Source organism: Anser cygnoides, chromosome 3 (assembly GCF_040182565.1).
Source record: "Anser cygnoides isolate HZ-2024a breed goose chromosome 3, Taihu_goose_T2T_genome, whole genome shotgun sequence".
Taxonomy (NCBI): Eukaryota; Metazoa; Chordata; class Aves; order Anseriformes; family Anatidae; genus Anser; species Anser cygnoides.
This window is the reverse complement of record NC_089875.1, coordinates 25,849,271-25,857,965: the sequence shown is the minus strand read 5'-3', so window position 1 is coordinate 25,857,965 and position 8,695 is coordinate 25,849,271. Positions and strand designations below refer to the sequence as shown.

The 8,695-nt window shown below is 42.2% G+C and overlaps 1 long non-coding RNA gene across 5 annotated transcripts; it reads right to left on the bottom strand.

Annotated features, from left to right (window-relative positions):
- Nucleotides 1-1,905: 1,905 nt before the first annotated feature.
- On the bottom strand, nucleotides 1,906-8,695 carry LOC125182050 (uncharacterized). Of its 5 annotated transcripts, none has more exons than XR_010830129.1 (6): nucleotides 6,361-8,692; nucleotides 6,122-6,240; nucleotides 5,551-5,820; nucleotides 5,149-5,269; nucleotides 4,764-4,860; nucleotides 1,906-3,700 (listed from the first exon to the last, which is right to left on the bottom strand). It is a non-coding gene; the product is annotated as an uncharacterized lncRNA (long non-coding RNA). The 5 variants fall into 5 exon arrangements; XR_007160963.2 differs by having other exon boundaries at nucleotides 5,551-5,719; nucleotides 6,361-8,688; XR_010830128.1 differs by having other exon boundaries at nucleotides 5,561-6,240; nucleotides 6,361-8,695.

Below are 8,695 nucleotides of genomic sequence, written 5' to 3'. Positions count from 1 at the left end.
TAAAGGACATCGAACAGGGGATGCTGCTATTGAAAGAGGAAATAGATTGGCTGATGCAGAAGCCAAAGGGGCAGCAGAACGGGCATCTGAGAGTCAAATTTCGGCACTAGTAGCAGGAACAGAAAACCAGGCATTAACAAAAGTCTTAGAAAATGAAGTAGAATATTCTAAGATCAATAAGCAATTAGTTGAGGATGTAAACGGAAAGCATTACCTACAGGTTTAACACAAAGAACTGATGGGAGAATTGTGATACCATATGATATTGGATGGTAATTGGAGAACATAAGAAAGCATGCTGGGGAGCTGAACTATTAGAACGGTTTTTGAGTAGAAAATGCATAGGACCTAATTTGTATGCCATTGACAGACAGGTATCGAAACAACGTGTCATATGTCTTAAAAATAATCCACAGGCAGGAATCAAACCCCAAACAGGAACAATAGGGAAGGGAAATGTTCCTGGGAAACAGTGGCAAATTGATTTTTTCGAACTCCCAAGAAAAGGGGGGTTTAGATGCCTATTGGTACTAACAGACACCTTTTCCAGACGGCCAGGAGCGTTGCCATGTAGAACTAACAAAGCCAGAGAAGTGTCCAAAGTATTGTTGAATGAAATGATACCAAGATTTGGTATACCCTCAGCAATGTCATCTGGCAGGGGACCACACTTCACTGCAGAACTGACCCGACAAGTCAGCGAAGTGCTGGGGATTGGTTGGCAACAACATTCTCTGTATAGGCCACAGGCAAGTGGCCAAGTGAAAAACCATGAACCATTTGATAAAACAACAGATTGGTAAAATCTGTCAAGAAACCAATATGTACAGGTAAAACTAAGCCCCTTTTCTGATACTGCATGGCAGGCCTTACTGAATGCCGTACAAAGGAGAAGATCTAACACAAGTGGGAAACCAATATTTGCAACAACATATTACAGCTTTGGGCAAGCAACTAGAACAAATCAATAAGACCATTTTAGGCACTAGACCTTTTATTTGCCTCCCAAGGGGAAGTATGCACTTTAATAAATATTAGTTGCTGTATGTATGTAAATGAGGCAGGATGAATTGAGACTGATCTCTCTCTCTATATATATATATGTATTTGAAAAGACCAAGATCCTACATAAGGTAGTTCAAGATGACACCTCATGGGGTTTTCGAGAATTATGCAACAAAATGACCTCTTGGTTACCCAACTTTTCTTGGCTTAAGCAATTGTTTAGAGGAATATTGATCTTCCTTTTACTAGTATTCTTGACCTGTGTAGTGGTACAGTGTGCATTTTGGTGCTGTATGAAAGGACTAGATGATTATGAAACCTGGAAGTGTAACTGAAACGAGCACCAAGGCGAAACTGGTGAGAATTTTATGAAATCTTTGAACCAAGAAGGATAGTTATAAGCAAAAGAATTTGCTTTGGCTAAAGAAAAGGGGAGACTTGAGACAGGGAAACAAGACAAAGGATGGTGATTCCTAGGTCTGAGCTGGCACAATTGTAGGTTAACGACCCAAAGATAAGGGCGTAAAAGACTGTCTGCATAGATAATGGAACCAGCAAGAACCGGCTTGAGTGCTGAAGTCCCGCAAAGACAGGAAAGGCCAAACTGAGCAGCGAGGAAGACTTCTGCCCTTCACCGAAGACCAGCAGAGTGCGCCGGACGACCACCCAAGGACTCCAGTACCGATATGAATAGAGACTAGAGACGGGAACCTACCTGACTGATCAGCCACTTTCATTAGCTAATATGACTGATTAGCTATAACTACCAGGACTAAAAGTTTGGTATTTCTGGAGAATATCACGTAGATGAAGGAGTGTTCAAGTGATGGTGTACAAGTTTTGAAGTCTACAAGCGTATTCTACCAAACTTTTTAAGAATAAATTCCATGCTAGGCCAATTGTAATGAAATTTTTCTCTCATTTCTACAAAGCTGTCTCAGACTGGAAACTTGAGACAGTTCAGTGTTGGGTAGTCATCTGTCTTAAAATGCCGAGAAGCAGTTAATAGAAAAGACTGCATGTCTGACGATTGTACAACCAGATGGGATGCTGTTTTACCTGGGTCTGTGGATTTTGTGTCTGTATGCTGTTGAGGAGATTGTTAGAATTCTGATTACAGAATAAAGAACCTACAGCAAGTGCAGAATGCAAATGCTGGAGAGCATGGCTCAAAGTTTTACGCTTCCTGGGACTGCCTAGCGTATTAACAGGTCTAGGGAAAAAAATGACTGTGGTTCCAAATTAAGAGCCCATTGACAAGTGTGATTTAAACCTATCCCCATCTAAATCAGTCAGCCCTCCTGAAATCTTCAAATACTTAAGAGGTAACCCGCAGCCAATGGTGTCAAAAAGTGCTGTGAGGTTGGAGAAATTAGTCTGCATTTCTCTCAGGTAACAGTTTTGTCCGTGTGTGAGAAGCAAGTGAGGGATTTTGCTGCCCTTGTGTCTTTTATTTAACCTCCATTAGCACCACATGTAGTAAAATGCTACTGTCTTAAATAAATGTGACGTCTTTGAGAAACAAATCAGATGGCAAATAATCTGTTACGAGCTGACTGCCTTCTTCCCCCCAGACAGTTGAGATGCATCTCTTTTTCCCTCTCTCAAGCATTTGCTGCTTTGCACTTCCTTTTCTTTCATTGGAGAGTCAGATAAATCGGTTGCTTTGCACTAGTATATGTTCCTTGGAAAGCCGGATAAACTCTCTTCAAACACTGGACTCACTATAAATGATTGCTTCCTCTAGCTGGCACTTATGCTCTAGCTGGATCTTCCAACTCCCATTTTACTGCTTCTGCTTACTAAGTAGGTGACAGAAACTTTCATAACCGGAGAGCAGAGAAGAAGGAGCTGTAGTTCTGTATAAAGAAAATATTTGGAAGTTTCGAAGGTGTTTCCCCTGCTCGTCTGCCATCCATATGTTAATCAATCACCTGATCTTTTGCATTACAGCAAAAGTCTTGATTCAGTTATTACGGAAAGTTATTTCTGAAAATACTCAGCCACCTCTGTCCATGCCAAACCATCAATGGCACTGTGCAATACAAAGACTGCAGGGATAAATCAGGTTGTGGAATGAATGGCAACATAACTATTTGGTTCCAGATCCAAAATGTCATTTATTTGACCATTTTATTTATGGTAGCCCTCCCCTCCACTACACTCCCCTTCCCTTCCCTCCCCTACACTCCTCTCCCCCTCCACTCCCCTCCCCTACACTGCCCTACGCTACCCTACACGTCCCTTCAGTACCCTCCCCTTCCCTTCCCTCTCTTCCCCTCCCCTTCCCTCCCATCTTCTCCTCTTCTCTCCTCCTCTCTTCTCCTCCTCTCCTGTCTTCTTCTCCCTTCTCCTTGCTTTCACAAATTTGAATGCAGTACAGGGAGAAGCTTAACTTCAAATCGCTTCAGTCGTTCTCGTAACTTGTATCACTGGCTGATTCATGGGAGTCCATCAGCAGTAATCATAAGCGTTCCAGCTGCTGTGGTCCTGGTCAAGCAACAGTCTCAAACTGGGAATCGCTGACTTTTTTCTGTGGCTCGGACAGGTGACTTTCAGTTCCACCCTGGCTTGGACACGTCCTCTTGCTATGCCCCCACCTACATTACAGTTCTGCTTAGAGGCAGAAGCACGGTTTTGAAGTAGTGCCACTACTTCCATTTTCAGTGATTTAGTTTGGCTAGCCAAGTGGTTTCTGTAAATAGAACGCAATAAAGAGATTTTGGTTACAAACAACTAAATGAGTAGTTCCTTTCCACGTGGGCAATGAATATTTACCCTTTCCTAATGGAGATTACAGTGTAAGAGATAATGAGAGATCATTCAGAGAGCTTTGAAATATCCCTTGGGGATGCTTAGTCCAGAGGACCAGAGTGAATCTGTCTAAAGTCCACCGTGGAATCACTCTGAATTACTTGCTAACAGGCGCATGTCCTTACTATGTCTGATATGGCTTCAGCTGGTTTCGGGGTTCTTGCTCACCTAATACCTAAATTAAGAGCTCTAAATGAAGATGGAAAGATGGAGAAACATATAAATCACTGATGAAAAGTGCTTTGAGAACTTTGGCCATTAGCCCTGGAAAGCATCAAAGTACTGTCCTATGAAGCAAATGCCTCATTCTCTTGATATTAAGGAGGTAAATAAATCCAATGTTGTAACATTAAGGATAGGTTAGAAAAGTAAACACTAAAAACAAGTAAAGTAGAAGAACAAGTAAGCAATTGCAACGCCTATGGGGTTATTGCAGGGTTAGGCAAAGAACTGTTGTGCAATGAAATCTTGTTATAAAAGAAATATTATGTGAATTTTTACTGTTTCATTTGTTGAGCTATATTTGGAAGGGAGTGAATCTATCAGGATTAGATATCTAATTTAGAAATGTGATTAAAATTGGTTTCTCTTTCCTTTTGAGTTCACTCCTTTTTATAGGATTTTATAATAGAATACGTATATATTTTAAAAGAAAAAAAGAAGAAGCAGGTAATTATATTCACAATTATTTTTTAAATACAGCAACAGTAGCAAGGATGAGATGAAAAGTATTTATACACCATTATAGTGTCAAGGTATGTCCCATACATTAGTAACAGTCAGAGGATTCATTTTAGAGAACAAAAGATACCTTTAAATAAGTAAATAAATAAAAATGTATGCACATATACAGAAACCTAAGAAACTGCTATGCAGGTCAGCTTCTTGCTCTCTTTTCTAAAAGTTACAGTGAATACAGAATCAGTGTGTGTTACAAACATTACCCTCAGTCCGCCACAGATAGGCGCGAGAGGTCAGTCTGCAGGTTCCGGAGGCAAAGAAGCTGCTCTGGCTTGATGTGAAGAGCCAAGACATAAGTTGCTGTCAGAGAAAAGATGCTGTCAAAGTGTGTCACGTCTATGCTAGAGCATCTCTACCACCATCTATACTGCATCTATATGCATCTGTGCTAGAGCGTCTCTACTTAGCCAGTCTGGGTGATCTTAGGAGCATTCTGAAGACCCAGAGGAGGGTCTGTTTGTCATTTCTGTTTTTACAGCTAGGGAAAATTCTTGCCATTTGACACAGCGTGGATGAAAAACACTAAGTGTACTTCCAGTCTTCACAACTTCACTACAGAAATGCACCTGATTCTTTCACAAAACTTACATGTGGTAATTGGAAATATTCATCAGCACTCTCTGTTTCCTTCCTCATCTCTATTCTCTTTTGGCCTGTGAAGCTTTGAAGATCAGAGATGAAGATCAGCTATAATATGGAGTTTTGGAGACTGCAAAGGAAAAGAAGAATCATCCTGAAAACTCTTTTCAACCTCACCTGCGATCATCACAGAAAAGAATACCAAAAGAATAAGGCTTTATCATGGTAAGCATAAATTTGAGCGTAGGTCTCCTATAACTGTGGCGAGGCGAAACAGGTTCCAAACAAGGTTAAGGAGCACACCCATAATCATTTCCATAAAACTGTGTTTTCAAACAAATGGTTTAAAGGTTTAGATTTTCTTACAAGTGAAGAATGAAAAAATAAACAAACCAATAAATAAATAATTACCAGGACATACAGTTTTCCTCTAGCTTGCTTTGCTCCGTTCAGAATCTGAGTCTTGGGTCACCGTCAAGGAGCAGCACTGTAGAGAAATGCCAAAGCCTCCCCAAACTTGCTGTACCTTCATCAGCAAGGGCTTTGATACTGCTGCCTCCTCAGCAACATCAGCAATTTACTAGGAAAGTTGGTGTCCAGCAGGTCAAATTAGGAATAGGAAATCCCTCTTGCCACAGCTTCACACTCACACCAGAAGCCCCCGCGGCGGTGGCGGCATATCTGTATTTCCAGTTAGTATTATTTCCTGAAATAGCCAATCCCACTTTTTTCTTTTTACAGTCTCACAGTCTCTTCTTTTTCCTCTCCCCAGGAAACTTAGAACTACTCTCTTCATACTTGACAACTACATGTGGAGCTGTATCAGCCAGAAGGAAGTTTCCTTCACAGTTGCTGCTTCTTACAGTATCTGGACTCTTCCCTTTACTCTTACTTGCCTTTCCTACGTTAGCGCAAAGGAAGCTGTTTTGGAGATTAACTTTACCGTCTGATGCCTTGTTTTCCAGAAACTACCCTGAGTCACCTTTACGAGAGCTGTCCCGCGCTGTGAGCATAAGTGTTGCAGTCTGGCCAGATATTTGCCTTCGAAGTCAATAACCATCTGTTGCTCTGTTGCTCTGTTGCTCTGTTGCAACTACATCACTGAGCAAAAGTACCACAGTTAATGCTTGTGAAAGGACTTTACGCAACCTACAGAATACTAAAATGAAGCATTCACAATAAAAACGCATTTTTTTCCTCGCCAAGCGTCAAAACACTTACAGAAGGGCATGGGCCCTCTCTATGCACCTCAAGGTGGGATCCACAGAACCTCACACGGTTTCAACACATCCAGCACACTTCTCTGTCCCTCCTAGCTAAACTTGGGCAGAGGCAGCTGTTCCAAAGTGCCATTGTGACATAATTCAGTTCTGTTTGGGAAGTCGTTGCCGTAGGCCCCTTGCAGTGACAACCAAACACTCTCTGTTGCTAATGCGTATGTCTCAGAAACAATTAGAGAAGTACCACTATCCCCAAATTGACCTTAATTAGATTAGTTCAAAATTATTCTCTACTACCATACATCTGTGGAAGGTGTGTGATAAATCTTTTCCTTAAGAAAGGATTACAGACAAAAAGAGCTTGATTCTGATACATTCCCCTTACTTCCAAAGCTGTTGACCTTTTAGTTCCACGTAAGAAAAAAGAAGGTGAAATCAACAATTCTCTTCCTCCGAGTTGGGAATATGAAATAACCACAGTTATCCAGGAAGCCTTAAAAGGAAACTATATATTTCCTTCTTAAACACCTTGTTTCTTCTGAAAAATGAAATTTCCAGTACTTCGTCCCTCCCACGGGATGCCGTCCTTCCCGAACTGATCCTGAGGGGGCTGCCCACAGGCAGCAGCTCTTCAAGATCTGCTCCCACATGGCTCCGTACCACGGGGTCCATCCATCCCCCAGGAGCAAACTGCTCCAACACGGGTCCCCCACGGGCGGCAGCTCCCCCCAGACCCCCTGCTCCTGCGTGGGCTCCTCTCCACGGGCTGCAGCTCCGGCCCGGGGCCTGCTCCTGCGGGGGCTCTCCATGGGCCGCAGCCTCCTCCAGGCCACATCCACCTGCTCCACCAGGGGCTCCTCCACGGGCTGCAGCGTGGAGATCTGCTCCATGTGGGACCCATGGGCTGCAGCGATCTGGTTCCCAGATCTGGTCCCCAGATCTGGTCCCCAGGAGAACGTCTGCATGAAGGCAGTGTGATTTAACCCAGAACATGGGGAATATTTTGGAGCACCTTTACAAGTCAGGTCGCCACAGATGACCTAATTCCTAAGAAGGTCTCTTATGGGAACCAAATTCTATGGTGCACAGCATATCCTAAGCCACAGTTGGGATCTCAAGCTGTCATCTCAGCTTGACTGGCTCCCCAACTTGCAAGTATGCAGAAATAATTCAACAATGCGCTCTACCCTTTTTCGCCCTAATGTCTCATCTGTGGTGGTTTGCAAAGGAGTTTTTGCCCTGGCAGGAATACGTTAAAGCAGTTTTGTTGCAATGCAATGTATTTTGGGAAGTTGTCTTGCCCTCTTATACATCTGCAACCTGCTCCCTTCATCAAGAGGAGACATTATGAAGTTTGAAGCTACAAATCTCTTATGCAGAATAGGAGCAACACAAAGTAAAGGTAGCTGTTTATCTTGGAGGGGGGTACGTTTGAATCCAAAACTCATCTTTAGGACCGAAGCCAGACATTAGGTTCTCTATGTTAATAGGCACATGAGTTTTTTTTCCACCTGGAACACGATTCAACAGAGCAGTCAACCATTTCTTTAGCTTTGAAGATGCTGAAATGGACCCTGGGTTCAAAAGAACCAGTTCCCAGCCTGTCTCTAAAAACAGGTGTTTAGGGCTAAAATCTGAGTTTCCTTTCTGTTACATGAAGGTCCAAAGAGACTCATCCTCCCTTCTCAGTTCAGTTCGATGCTGCCTAGTCTTTTTCAATACTCAGTAGTGGACCTCAGACCCTCATATTCTGAGAGGGATTGCACTCCCCTTAAATAATATGGGAATCCCGTTTTTCTGTCTCAAGGGGGAATGGTGTAAGGCACTTCTAAATCATTGCAGATTGCGGTTGTTGTCAATTGCCACGTAAATTAAGGCCACACAAGTACCTTCTACTGTTTTGTCTTCCCTTTCATTTGTAGTCTTCCTGTTGTAGATACTTTCTTCATTTGTAGATACTTCCTTCATCTTTTCTGTTTTCAGTGAAATTACTTACATGGGATCTAAGCTCCCTTCCCATCCCTAAAAAAAAAACCACAACCAAACAAAAAACCAACCACGTCAGAAGCTCAAGTGCATACAGGTAAGCCTGACTTTGAGTAATGTTCTGAAGTATTTGTTAAGATTGAACAACAGGCTGTGTGAAAAAGGTGCATTAATATCAATTCAAATTTTGCCCTGTGGTAAGTAGAAACAGATTTGGAGAGACACTGGTGGCGTGATCATTACTTTCACTTTTCGGAGTCTAACTCTGCTTTGCTTTAGTGTAAGAAAATAAGTTTCCAGTTCAAAATGTTTTTTTTTTCTTTTTATATTAGTTACTGAAAATATTCATA